Raw genomic sequence first — 15,189 nt, 5'->3', positions numbered from 1 at the left:
ATATAACCAGTGCTGCCTGGCAATGTTAGAGCTTCAATTAGCATCAGCCTCATTTAAGGGACAGACACTTCCAGCTTTTCTGTGCCACATTGTCTTGAAATATCACATTTTTAAACAGCACCTCTACTTAGCCATTTGTGTAAGCTCAGCTTTACTTTGAGCATTATTATAATGCTGAAAGTTGCCAAGGATTTATTATTTGAGATCTGATTATTCTAGTCAAAATGCTCCTTATTTTTTAATATTACAACACCTGTGTGCTCATACAAATCTGTGCTACATGAGGATGTAAAACTAATGTCTCTTACTCTTCAGCTGCCCCTAAAAATGCACAGAAGGGCAGCAAGTTGCAATGCTTGAAGTTCTAAGAGACATAAGGCAATGTTGCAAAATTGATCAACACCTTTTTCTGGGAATTACCCAGACAAAACATGTTATTTTAACACTTTTTTTTTAATCCTTTTCTAGATTTCAGACTTTTTTGTGTGTTTTACAGGAATGAACTCCTACCTCTGCATGAACTTCAGCTACAGTAGCTTCCCACAGCACGTCCACCAGCACAAAGCCCTGCTGTAGAACTGGAGAAGGTTCTCCTGGAGCTGGGCATCCACCCAACAACCAGCAGGCTGCAGAAAAACATCTCTGCCTGGATGAACCCTGCTGATATGAACCAAATCCTGTGACTGGAGATACACAGCTATGAGCATCTCTGTAAAGAGCCAAATGCCCAACACAGAATTGCAGTAGGCTAATGATGGAGGAGGAAAACTGCTCCTGGAGTTGCAGAGTCCAGACTTTCCTTGTGTTATGGACTTTGAGAAGAGCCCCCCTTCAGAGGTCCATGGAGACTTGAGGAGATACCATGGCTTGTGCACCTTTATGGTGTATCTCACCTCCTCTATTTTTGGATTTTTTCTTATTTAGTTGTCCTGGTTTGGGCCAGGGTAGAGCTCATTTTTTGTCTTGTACTTCTGCTTTCAGCTCAGTCTCTTGTAAGTAGCTGCCCTTGCTGAAATTCAGAGCAGGTTTCTCAGTCAGTGTCTGCTTCTGGGACTGGGAATGCTCAATGTTTATGGTTATGACTCGAGACTGGGCTGCAGAACCAAGGCCACTGCTCAGTTTTGAGGAACATCTTGGGCTCTGGAAAAGGAGTAAAGAGATCAAACCAGCAGCCCTCCTTTAGGGAGGAGCAGACAAGATAAATGACCAAAATTGACCAGACAGAGTATTCCATCCCATACACCTCATACTCAGTATAAATCTGAGGCATCACCAGGGTCAAACCCCTTCCTGCTTCCCCTTCTTCACCTTTCCCTGTTTGCTTCAGCATCCTGGGAGGATTCCATCCCTTCCTCTGCCTGTGCTCCTGATCCATCCCAGCCTGAATCTGTGTGTTCCTGCCTCCAGCTCCCAGCTGCTGCTGACCCCAGGAGTCCAGCCTGGACTGTCCCAGGGCTGCCCTGCAGCCTCGGTGGGGATGGGAGAGTTACTGGGGGAGAGGGGGGAGGAACATGGTATTGTTTTCCTGTATATTGGTATAGATTTAATAGCTTTTCCTTTTTCATCATTACTGTTCCATTAAAGCTGTGTAGTCCAGCTTCCAAGCCATAAATCTCTCTCCCTTATTCTCTCTCCTGTCTTTATCAGGGAGGGGATTAATAGAGAGCATCTCTCACTTGGTTAATTGCCAGCCCAGCATTTAAACCCTGACATTAGTGAAAGCCAATTGCAAAGGCACATTTTCAGGCACGTTCCAGCTGCCCTCCAGTCCATGTCCTGGAAAGAAAGAGAAAAGTAACCTATTTATTCTCCCAGCAGTCACTGACTCCTGGAACTCCCCCACATAGCTACAGCATGCTATTTTTAGAGTTGGATCTCCCTATCTCCTGACGTAGGGGACATTAGGACAGAGCAGTAGCTTCTGAGCAGAGGCCAAGTTCTGCCACGAAATCTGAGTTGAACAGTGTACCTTTCATCTAATCCAACTCCCAACTCAAGGAGTCAGGGTTCAGAAGGACAGTGTGTTTTGAGTATGCTTCAGGCACCTTGTGTTAATAAATGCTTGTCATATTTGGATGCAAGACAACAACCTAGAACACCTAGAAGAAGGTGAGAGCTTTAAATATAACAAAACTTGAGTCATTTAGGAAATGTATTTTAAGGGGGTAGGAACATATGATTTTTTAATTATTTTTTTTTTAAAAGGCACATCAAAGTGATATCAAAGTGCAAAGCCTTGCAGTATGTTAATTCTGTGAGGATCCAGCAATAGAGAATGATGTCTTACACAACAAAAACCAAAATCTCCCTGAGAAGGGTCATCCCATCTGTCATGAGCAGCTCCCATCAGCATTTCCAGCTGGGGACACTGGAGGGGACAACCAAGAGCCTAGTGGTCCCCATTGCTTCCCAAGTACTCCTGACTTCCATCTTGAGTCTTTCCAGGCTAGAGTGTGCCCATTAGTTGTTAGGTTTTGGTTCTTTTTTCTTTTGCCTTAATAGCTATTCTTTCTAAAATAAATGGATGAATGTGATGCTATTCATTCTGTCTTAAAAGAGATGTGATACTTTTGTTTTCAGCTGAATGCAGAGAGGCAAATTCTAAACCAGAATATTATTTATTGTTATCTGTTTAGATCAGGGAGAGTTTGCATTAATTTTCAGATAAAAATGAATAATGTTCTGTTAACTGACACTGGACTGCCTAGAATCAAAGTGAAGCTTCCCACTGGAGATGTTCAGAGCATAGTTGAATGCAAATCTGTCATGGTTACCCATCTGCTAAGAAACAGAATTTACTAATTCTCTCCATTGTTGGATAGCTCTGTAAAAGATGTATTCACCAGGTAATGACTTCTGAGAAACAAATTACTTCTTTTATTATTTACACCCTTGTTTGGGGAGCCTATCCTAAATCTGTTAAGTCTGTCAGCACTGGTCCATTTCTTCTGTAAACAGCCCATTTTTCCTGGTTAGGATTGCTGAGAGATTAGATCACAACATCTTCAGCTCCAATTTCAAAAATTACTTCAGTATTAGATACATGGCATAAAGAAAGAGAAACCTGCATCAGTGTTTTACAGCTATTTAATTGTCTCCCATAAATTAAACTAAATGGTCCTCCTACCTATCTTTTAGCAGGCTAAGACAGGGAAGACAGTTTTACTGCTTCCCATTATTTTTTTAGTGCATCAAACACCATTTATTGTGACAGAGTTGCACACCTCTAAAGCAATAAAGCGATTAATCAGATGTACCACATAAAGCTATCCTCCCAAACAAAACAAATGAGGGAAACAATACCTGGCCTGAGCTGAAGTAAAACAGTGTAGTTTTAATTAACTTTTAAACCACAAGACTGCATTTACTCCTCTTTCTGTGTTTTCCTTCTTTTTTTCCTATAATTCAAAATAATTCAAAGGAGGTAAACAACTTTTCTTAATCCTTTCACTGTCTTCCCTTTCCTGTATTTTAATCAAAGTTTTTAATGCTTCAAAACATCCTACTTCTTTTTGTGCTTGCATTTGCTTTTATATCCTATTCAAACAATAAAATCTTACATAAAGCTATATTTTCTCAAAGAAAAATCCCTTTCATCTTACCTTTTTGACCTGAAATGCCTCCCCAGAACGCTACACATCTTTTCCCCAAAACTATCCTTTTTATTGAAAAAACATTGGGAGTAGAGATCAGATGGAAGACTTGTAAATTTCTGGTAGATAACTTAATTTTTACTCGTGGTATGACCTAGTAAACAGGTAGTTGCAGTACAGATACTGTGCTAATCTCTTGCAGCACCATTGCTCTGAAGTATCTCACAATTAATGCAAGCTGATTTACCTGGAAGGTGACTTTTCTCTTGTTAAAACACACACAGGGACAACTAATACTGGAGTACCCTACAGAACTCATCTTTTTCATCATTTTTAGCTGTCACACATATCCTACCACTCTCTCACAATCAGCCCTCCACCCAAACAAACAAGCAAACATCAATGACAAAAAAACCCACAACAAATTAAGCTTTAAATGGCTTATAAACGTCATTTTCATGCAGCTATCATATGGAAACCCTTTTCTAATGAGGGATATATTACCCTACACCCAGGCTGATCCTTTTTGCTTACCATATGCAATTAGAAAATAATTTTTAAATATATTAGTTTCTTTGGCATGTATTTGGTACTCTTCCATGATTTTGCACACCCTAATACCAACTAGGTTTCTGGCACCACTAGAAGAAACAAGAAAAAATACATTTGAGAGTGTGCCTAGGGTTGAAAGAGGGTATCAGCAGCTCTGTGCTTCCTTTTATTTATTCTGCAAAAGGCAAGCTCTGCTGTGCTAAACCTTACTCTCTTGGCAACTGGTTGATAAATACAAAATGCTCCAACAAGTCATTTCTCTCTCCTTGGCTCACCCTGAGCAGATCAGAAGGGGAAGAAGGAAAGTGTCTCCTGCAACAAGAGCAGTGCAAGGGGAAGGAAGAAACCCAGATTTTGCCCTGGCGAATGGCCCCTCTACCCCCCAGCATCCCAGAAGCCACCAAAAGAGAGCCAGACATCTCACCCCAGTGAACACACAAGATGTCTTTAGCTCAGCAGTGCAATCTGCAGTTTGTAATTGCATTGCAACCAGCAAGTCCCTTGCTGAATGAAGTGAGAACCCTCCAGGAGCCTCTGGTGGAGAAAACTCCTCATCAGCCTGCATCACCTCCATCACCTGCAGGTGCCCGTGGGGATATCACGTGTGGGTGCAGCCCAAACACAAGCACACAGGGACCCAGTATGCTGCAGAGGAGGATTTATGTGATCCAGAAGCCTGCTGACTGGTTACACAAAGCAGAGATCATTTGAGTTCAGGCAAGGACGTTTTGGACTAGGACGCGCTGTTGTGTTTTCCAACCTTATAAGAAGATGTTCTGTTTCTGCAGCCCATAGATCTTTCTAAATATGGTGACAATTTTAATAAGGGGTTTCAAAACACTGTTGCAGGATTATCCCAGGATGCTCTGAATCGTGAACCCAGGAAGTGAACCAAATGCTTTTCTCTCTCCCTTGTGCAAGGCGAAGTTGTTGACAGGAGGAGCAAGTGCTCTAGTGACCTTTAAGAAGTTTCACATTTGCAAATTTTAACTCAGCCTTAGGAGTGGCAGTACTACAAAAAGATGAAGAGTTAAAAAAATTAAAATACAAATAATTAATAATAATAAAACAATTAAAAGCAACGTAGCTTGCTGAAAAATAAAAACTAATGGAATTTGTCCATGGCAGCTGTGTGTGCCATGGATGCAGCCAACAAGTTTAGCCCCCCATCCTTCAGCACTGGGAAAAAAACAACAGAGAAAGTGCCTCCTCGTCCATAGCAAGGACTATCTGACTCTCAGGAGCAGGTGTGAATGAAATCAGTCCCTTGGCTCCCCATACAACTTCTGTAAAAGGTGCTGCTGACACCAGCCCCCTGTCCCTACCCAGGGGAGGGGAGAGGGACCATGTCACCATGTTCCCCAGCAGGGTCAGATCTGTCCACACTTGCATGGGCTTCATAGTCTTGGCCTCTCCTCCAGAATTCACAGCTGACACTAGTTATTTCTATGAGTTCTTTCTCTGCAAAGGGAAAAGCAAGTGTGGGGGAAGAAGATGGTTGCAATTATTTAAATAAATAGCATGTAAGCAACTGGTCTTTTTAAAGGAACAAAAATAATAGGCTCAGCCTTTTCACGTCCCGTGTGCTTATGTGGATTATGACAGGCCCAGTTCTGCCCAATTACTTTTATCAGTGCACATTTTGCTTCTACATTATGTTACAAAGATAGCTTTTTACTATTTTTTTTTTAATTCCCTGGTTTTTATATTCCATAAACACAGTGTATGGAAGAGGCAAAAATAATCATCAAAAGTAGGATTTGTGGCTCACTGGCTTTTGCTGGGTTAAAAAGCTAACATTTATTTCATCCTATTGGTTTTCTTGTAGTTCACTGACTTGATTTACTTTTGGCTCTTTAACTCTGTTTCTTCTAGCTCTGATTCATGACTACTGTATTACTTAACTTGCAGGAAAAAAATAAACAAACAAACAGAAAAATTCAGCTTCCCCAGCCGTCTTTATTTCTGTGGAATAAAATTGTTAGAGGAGTGCTTCACTCAAATTACACAGGATTAACATAAATCAACGAGAAAACGCAGCTCTGGGGGAATGAGTGGACACTGATCTGTTAAGAACATAGTGTGTGCACCAACATCTGAACTGGCCATACGCCTAGATATTTTGGATGTTGCATGTCTGTCAAATAAATCAAAGATCCAGATGCAGAATCTGGCAATGATGATATTCTGCTGGTGACTTCCAACCCATAGGCTAGTGAGTAGGACACAGAGAAGCATAAATATCATGTATTTTAATCAGAAATGCTATTTCAGGCAGCTGTTTTATTTAAAGGAAAAATGACATTTAGTTCTGCCAATTCATCAAATTGCTATTTCAGTAAGTTTTGGGGTGTGGGTTTTGTTTTTTGTTTGTTTGTTGGTTGTTGGGTTTTTTTTTTAAAGGAGAGCTTTAGGAGGGGATTGATCTCATGTGACACAGAAGAATCAGTCTAAAACGTAGCAACGGCCTTCAAAACAAACCTCCACAGAAAGACAGGTAAGAAATGGTTTAAAAATGTATATGCATGCAGTTAATGAAATTGAAACTATTACTTCTTATACAAAAGGAATGCAACATCCTGCAGCTCAGGAATAGTGTAAAATTAAGAGACAGCCTAGTTTGTTCAACTTACTAAAAAAAAAAATTTAGTTACGCAATTTTGTGGTTTGTTTCTTGATTTCATTGGCCCAACCCTGAGAGTTCTGCAACCAAAACTGCTAAATGCTCCATTGGACTCACCAGCTTCACAGATCCATCAAGGAGCACCCAGTGTGCCCACAACTTCTCTGCACTCTGGTGTGCCTAATGGTTCCCAGGGTGATGGTACATTAATTATGCCTTTGGGCACATGATTCATTTTGCCCATGATCTACCAGGTTTGAAGGAACTTCTGTAATTAACTAGTAACATGTTAGCTAGCATGAAGATGCTTTGTTATTTGGTTTTTTTGTGGTTTTTTTGTTTGGTTGTTTGCATTGGTTTGTTTTGGGGTTTTTTGGGGCGGTTTGTTTGTTAGGTTTTGTTTGGTTTATTGGTTTTTTTTTTTGTTTTGTTTTGGTTTTTTTAATAGCAAAAGAGAAAACTAAACAGTTGCTGGAAAAAATATACTGTATTGCAGATTTTTTGCTTTCACTGTTTCAGGAAGCTGGCATCCAGCCTGTGCTAAGTTTTCTGATACCCACGTCGTCATCTCCTAACAGACAGACACAGCTCTAATTTCCATTGCTCTCTAAAGCAACCCGTGCTCTCACCCACAAGTTATTTGTCCTGTCACGCTGGAAGGACAAGCAGTAGCACCCACTACTCCTGGCCCAGCACTTGGATAAAGAAAATTGTGTTGTTTAATGAAGCTGAGCCATAGGCAGCAAGGAGGATTGCCACTTTGCAGGGCCATCATCAAAAAATTACACTTACTATTGTCCCTCTGACAGTGCTGTGCACAAAAACACTCTCTCCACTCTTGCCTGGGAAGCTTGGTGTGCCAAAGATGGGGAAGCAAGTGCCTTGCATGCCTGTGTTCATGAAACCTGGTCTTTCAAAGTGCTGGGGATACCTGGGGATTTACCCAGTGGCTGTGGACCAAATAAACAGCAACCAAACCTTACAGTGGCACTGTTTCCTTTAATTTCCTTTTTAATTTTTTATTTTCCTTTTTTTTATTTTTTCTTTCCTCATTTCGCTGCTTTTCTCTTCAAAGACATGAACAGCTTGACTGTGAGAGACTGATATTTCAAAGCACAAGGTTAACTTTTAACTTCACAAGGAAATGTCAACTGTGGTTAACCCTTACAACCTTATAAACCTCAACTTTTTAACCAAGCATAAACTATAGCTGTGCTAATCTATTTAACATAGCCATGTTGTTATGTCTGTCCTATTATTGGGTTGTAAGCTTTAAGAACTATTCAACACTTACACTATCCATTGGAAATCTACTTTTTAAGAAAAATATTTGTTTCTGTAAGCCTTTATATAGTACTGAGAATATTCAGCATGCACTGGAATTAATAAAGATGTGCAAAAAAGCAGAGGATAGAAAGCAAAATCTCTAATCCGCTCTATGAATCTGCTCCTGTGGACCTGTGTCTTTGAAGAGTGGATTTATAAGCAATCCTTATAGCCAGTCATAAATATAAATGTTTATATCTAACTTCTGCTGCTATGTACGAGGTCAAACATCTGCCAAAAGTTTAACTGGGATAATTTTTACAAAGTACAACGTTTAAGCATACACTTTTTGTGAATCCAGAGTAATTCTTATGCCATAAAAGCCTTAGCCATAAAGAGTCCCACTATTTGAAAACCATCTTAGTGATCTCATTTTAAAATCTTTATAATAACACATTAGGTATTTTTAAGACCACTTCCCCACCTTCATATACTTTTTCCACTATGATCTCAGTAGAGTCTTCAGACTTTCACAGCTGAGAAGGCTTAGAAACTTTAAATAGCAATATATTCCTCAAACCTTCCATCTCCCACACCTTACTGTATAACAAGAAAGTGTTAAGTGAAGCCTTGGATAATTTTGGATTTGAATGAGTTTTCATGTGAGTGAATCATAAAACACACAAGTAACACTTTCTGTAAAGATATGGGAAGGGATTCTCTGCCAGGGAGAGCTACCCAGATTATTTCCTTCATTATGGTTTTTCATGTCCATGTGCTTCTTTTTAAGTAAAAGACTAGGCAATTGTTGTAATTAGCAACACATTCCAGCTATTCTAGTCTAAAAGACTAAATCAAGTAACTTGAGAGGAAAAAAAAAATAATCTAGGACAGATTTCATTTTAGGATTTAAAAAAAAATAATGTTTTTCAAACAAAACCAATCACCAGCAATGTAATTTGCATATATAAAATGCTTTCCTGTCTGCCCCTATTAATGACTATAATAAACAAACCTCTGGTGGCTTAAAACTAAAACTTATTTCCTGACATAATTTTTTTCTTACATTTTATTTTATATAGAGTTACATTTTCTAAATGTCCATTAAAGCTAATCTGCTAGAAAAAAGCTTTAGAGCTCAGGTTACATGACTGAATATGAAATTTCCTGGTTTCCTGGTTTCGTGTACGTGCATGTCGTGATAGACCCTGGGAACAGAATTGACTGATTAGTTTATTGTTGAAGGGTTTCATTAGGTATTAACTATTTCAAATGCTTTGGTAGGTATAAAAGAAATGAATGGTGATTTGAACTCAGCAGACTCCGATGTCTCTTTTATGTTACAGTCTGCTGCCCAAAAGTACAGGATGTGTTTGGTAAGTTTTGTGCCATAAACCTCAGAACAAACCTGAACATGAAATGCAGCAGTTTTCTCACTTCTGTTTTATTCATATACATTCAGTCCATATGTTTGAAAAAGGTTTTAAAAGAAAAAGTTACTAGATGAGTAATTTAGTTGGCTTAAATTTAGGAAAAACAAGGAAATAGGTAGGGAAAAAAAGTGTATTCAAAATTCAAAAGTGCCTGGTAAATGACATGTTTTTGATTTGTGAAGCATCCAGGATGGGAAAATACTTTGAACATAGGAGCAGGGAGGCAGTTGGTATGCACATACCAGAACATACAACTTGCTGCCTTAATTAAATGACCACATTTATTGCTGAAGACCAGGACAATGCCAGCACAGCTAAACCCTTGCAAATCTTGCTCTGATAGCTGCCCCCACAGCCCAGCTCTGTCTCTCTTGCTATTCTAACAACTTTTGCCCTTAGCTTAATATAATCAGGAAATCAGAGCAGGCAAGCCTGGAAAGAGACACGAAACACCCCATTAAATGTGCTGTGTAATGAGTTGACCAGACGTGCTTGGACAGAGGGCTTTACTTAACAGAAGCTGAGTCATGTTTTTGCAAAACAGTGCCTGGCTTCTCATCCTCACCCCCCCTCACCCCCCCCCCCAGCCCCTCCCGCTGTTCCTTTTTCTTTTTTTTTTTTAATGTTCTTTCTGAGTCATCTCTGTCAGCCCTGACAAATCCCTCCTATGCCCGGGTGATGGAGAGCAGCTGTTTATAGCAATCCTCCCCATAGCACGCGAGGCTGAGCTTCTCGCAACTTCTCAGAAACCCCAGCAGGAAAAGGGAAGGGAGGCTCAGACCAACAAAAACAGCCAAAGCCCCTCGAGAGAGAGTCATTTTCAAGAAGCAAAAGCTCCTCTTTTGTAGGCTGTATTTTTTATTTATTTTTTTTTTTATTGTTTCCACAGCAGGGCAAAGCAGCTGTCATGGCCACGGGGCACGCTGTGCTCGCGCTGATGATGTTAAACTTGTACCAAGCACAAGATGACGAATCCATTAACCCATCCCCAAAGAACAGCCGTGGAATTACCCTTGCACCGCAGGTGGGGACACATCACAAACTCGTTCCACTGCTTGGAGGAGAAAACAGAAATATTTAGTTGCTGTAATTCCTACCACTCTGCCAGGAGGGGATGTCAGTGCCCCCCGACGTGGCCAGGGGGACAGCATGGGTTGTAGGCTGAGCTCCTCACACACACATACAGCAGAAAAAAACAACCTTTTAAACCTGGAAGGCAGTTCTTTTAACCTTGGATGTAAGGATGTGAGGCAGATACACGATATGTTATCGATATTTGACACAAAAAACAAAACAAACCAAAACAAAGCAAAAAAACCCAAAACCACGAAAACCCAAAACCACAAAAAAAAACCCAAAAAAACCAAAAAACCCCACAAACCTGAAAACCAAAACATAAAAGCTTGAATTTCAATTCCTATATTCTTATGAGAGTGTAGAACAACATTATGGATTTTATTTTTTTTTTGTTTCAGTTGTATCTGAGCTTTAAAGACGCCATGCCACAAATCAGCCTATAAGAGTAGAACATCCCTTGGGAGAAAAAAAAATAACAAAAAATAAGTGAATGGCTAATATATTGTTGGGGAAGGTTTGAAAACACAATTAGAGTAACCTCTGACATAAAAAAAACTGTAATATTCACAGTACTAAGACATATACACCCATGACAATTTCAAACTTACTCATTAAAAAAAAATAATCATCTTGTGATTTCTTTTACATGGCTGGATCTGGCAATGTTGATTATTTTATGTTACACATAAGAACTGTTATGCACTAATGGAAGAAGAGAATGTGAATTTCTTCAAAAATATCAATAAGATTTTATCACCTTTTGCTCATAACTTCATTTCCCAATGAAACACAAAAGGAATTTTATCCTTCAATGTTGTTGATTTTTTTTCAGAAAAACATTCATGAAAAATATAATTTTTTTTTTTTTTTTTTTTTTTTTTTTTTTTTTTTTTTTTTTTATGCCTTCCGTGACCAATACCTGGGGCAGCTTTCTCTCTCAACAGCTCTTCAGGCTGGCTCTGTGCAAGAGAGGAGCATGGAACAGCACAGATGCTCTGCACTGGAAGTGATGCATCTGGTCAATTCACCCACAGCCCTCAGCACCACTGACTGAGTTTTAATTAGTAGAGAAAATTATGTCAATCTTCATTCCAAATTGGCTTCTCTGGCCATCAACATCCTTCAGCAAGATGATTTACAAACACCTGGAGACAATGCCACTGTAGCTGCCCAGAGCTGGGTCATTAACCAGCTGTCTCTTTCAGATGAGGCCCAAGTTATTCCTCAGACAAGTCTTCCTACCCATGAAAAACTAAACTTTCAGTAAGAAGGTTTTTTTTCCCCCCTTACTTAAGACTACTACCACTAATTTAACAGCTGGGGCTTGATCCTCTTAGAGCTTTTTCCAGCTGAAACAATTCTAGGGTTATGTGATTATCTGGTGGTAGGCAGCAAGTTCACCTCTTCTCCAAATGTTGCACCACTGTGTGCTAAAAAAAAAGGCAACAGAGGACACCACTCTTAATTTTCAGTCCTCCACTTGCTCATTTTAAAGCTCTTCTGAGTTTTGCAGGCATCAGACATTTTGTTTTCAAGGTCAGGACTATTTCTACAAGCTCTCTTAACTAAGGAACTTTTTCACTGTGCTTGTTGTTCTCATTCTCCAGTTGTGAGATTGGGTCTGACCCTCCCACCTGTTAAGGCAGAGTTTGGTGAAGGAAAGTGGGAAGGGAACTAAAAGGATGAAGAGGACCCGTGGGCTTCATCAGACAAGGGGATTTCTCTTTCTCAATCAAAAAGTGCTCCATGGTGAGATTTCATCCTGCTCCTTCTAGTCCAAAAAAAAAAAAAGCTCTGGTCCCTTGGGAGTCTTGAGGTTATGTTTCTGTCCACCTTGTTTCAGAAGAAACTGGAAGTTTGAAACTGGAAGTTTAAACAATTGAAAAAAAGAAAAACAACAAAAAAAACCCCAAAGCAATCCAAAACTAAAAACCAAAAGAAACCCAAAGCTCTTAAGCCACAAAGAAAGAAAGCAATAAGAGAACCAACAGCCACACCATGAATTATGTTTGTAATCTTAAAAAAAAAAATAATCCAAAATTACATTTAGTTCACTGCTGTTCAAGAAACCCACATCTTCCATATTGTCAGCAAGTGCTGTCTTTATTTTTTTTTTTCCTTGACATCCCCAACTAGGCTTCTCCATCCCAGTCCAGCCAAAACATGTTATCGTGGTCCAAATGCTGGGCTGGCAATTAACCAAGTGAGAGATGATCACTATTAATCCCCTCCCTTATAAAGACAGGAGAGAGAATAAGGGAGAGAGACTGATGGGTTGGAAACTGGACTACACAGCTTTAATGAAAAAGTAATGCTGAAAAAGAAAAAGCTATTAAATCTATACCAATATACAGGAAAACAATACCATGTTCCTCCCCCCTCTCCCCCAGTAACTCTCCCATCACCACCGAGGCTGCAGGGCAGCCCTGGGAAAGTCCAGGCTGGAATCCTGGGGTCAGCAGCAGTTGGGAGCTGGAGGCAGGAACACACAGATTCAGGCTGGCATGGATCAGGAGCACAGGCAGAGGTAGGGATGGAATCCTCCCAGGATGCTGAAGCAAACAGGGAAAGGTGAAGAAGGGGAAGCAGGAAGGGGTTTGACCCTCGTGATGCCTCAGATTAATACTGAGTATGAGGTGTATGGGATGGAATACTCTGTCTGGTCAATTTTGGTCATTTATCTTGTCTGTTCCTCCCTAAAGGAGGGCTGCTGGTGTGACCTCTTTACTCCTGTTCTCTTTCCAGAGCCCAAGATGTTCCTCAAAACTGAGCAGTGGCCTTGGTTCTGCAGCCCAGTCTCGAGTCATAACCATAAACAGTGAGCATTCCCAGTCCCAGAAGCAGACACTGACTGAGAAACCTGCTCTGAATTTCAGCAAGGGCAGCTACTTACAAGAGACTGAGCTGAAAGCAGGATTGTAAAACAGAAAATGAGCTCTACCCTGGCCCAAACCAGGACACAGATTCTTGTATGGATGCAAGGGATGCAACTGGGAGAACTCAGTGTGACCCCATCATGAGTTCATCATTAAGACTGTGTAAGTTGTGCAAGATATGTCATTGATAGTATCAGTTGGCATTAGTTTTCTCTGATAATAGACAAAAAATATTGTCTAGAACATGATGGACCTTTTTTCATATACTAATGACCTTCCAGCTCCAGTCTGGGTGGGTTTATGGGGAAAACAATCAGCTCAGCCCTTACTAAATTCCCTATTTATGAATGTATTCCCTTGAGTACATAAAACAAATGTTATCTTTCCTTTCATCCTTCTGTTGGTCTTTGCTTGTGTCATAAATAACGTTGCAAGCAATAAAATTCCTTATCTCTTACGAAAATAAAGCTTAGCCCACTTCATAACCTCCACAGTGAGATTCTTCCTTTAAAAGAAAACCTAAAGGCAAAATCAGACCCTGTTTTTTGTAGAACTCTCTATGGGATTCAGAATTTCATTACTACCCCCATCATGAAGAAAACAAACAAAAAAAAAAAATCCAGGATGCTCACTGTCAGCAACTCCAATGTGGCTCTTGACATTGTGCCTGTTGGCTCCTGCTGCTCTCCTCCTGTCTCTCCATCTTATTCTGAGCAATATGGAGGCTGGGGGGAATATATGCAACAAGAGATCAACTCACAAAAACCAAAAAAAGAAAACGTGAGGAGCAAATATGAAGACTGATTTATTTTTGATCCACTCCCATGATAAGGGAAGAAGAGATGAACATGAAGATAAGCTCAGTATGAAGCACTGAAGGTGCAGAGCAAAAGAAGAGACCCAATGGGGCAGGGACAGAAGGGAAGACTTAATACTTTTCCTCCCTCTTCCTAGGTATTGGTTGGCTATCAGACAACCAGGATTCAATTTTCATTTAATCTCTGTTCATGAGAAGCCCTCATGAAGATACTGAGTAATTGCAGGGCAGAATAAAATCTCAGCCACAACATCAGGGTTTGGCCGTCTGAAATTGGCAACTTAAATGGACATGTCATTAGCTCCAAATTAATTAGTCAGCACCATTCTTGGGATTACAAACCATGGCATTAATTATCCCAATACACAGATGAGGAAGCAAATTAACCACAAGCTAGTTCACTTTTGTGCTACTCAGCAAATGGGGAAAAATTAATCACTGAAGAAAACAGTAGAAGCAATATAGGGAAAAGTGGAGGAGGAAGTTTTCTTAAGTTGGGAAAAATTAAGTAATATAATTATCTGCAGCTCATTAGTTTGAAAAAAGCTTCAGATACTAAGTTGAACCAAATGACCATAATTGCTTTTCCTCCTCCTTGCTGTGCTATAGGGACTTATCCATTTGCCCGAGTAGTACCAACAGGATTAGTGAAAAATTTTATAGGATACACTACCCCATATTTAACAATGTTAGAGTGAGCAAAGAAAAAAAGCTACTCTTGCCTTATTTTAAAAAATAGCCACTGAATGGATAACAAACAGATCTCTGGAAAGCAAATTTTAAAGTAAGAGAAAGAGATGTCCAAAAGTATGTAAAATCTACACACCAATAACAGGTCACCAGTGCACAGACTAATATGTTTTGAGGAGTGCACTGTACCCAAAGATGCTGAGATGGTGAGGAATATTGAAGGCACCTGAAAAAACAATAAAAATATTCATTATTCACCTTC

General features: G+C 39.9%; 1 long non-coding RNA gene across 1 annotated transcript; it reads left to right on the top strand.

Annotated features, from left to right (window-relative positions):
• The first annotated feature begins 5,184 nt into the window (after positions 1 to 5,184).
• Positions 5,185 to 13,909, top strand: LOC139789704 (uncharacterized). Its single transcript, XR_011723231.1, has 2 exons — positions 5,185 to 6,642; positions 13,290 to 13,909. It is a non-coding gene; the product is annotated as an uncharacterized lncRNA (long non-coding RNA).
• The last annotated feature ends 1,280 nt before the right edge of the window (positions 13,910 to 15,189 follow it).

This window comes from Heliangelus exortis, chromosome Z (genome assembly GCF_036169615.1).
Source record: "Heliangelus exortis chromosome Z, bHelExo1.hap1, whole genome shotgun sequence".
In the NCBI taxonomy this organism is placed as follows: domain Eukaryota; kingdom Metazoa; phylum Chordata; class Aves; order Apodiformes; family Trochilidae; genus Heliangelus; species Heliangelus exortis.
The sequence above is the reverse complement of the archived record's forward strand: the minus strand, read 5'-3'. Positions and strand labels throughout refer to the sequence as shown.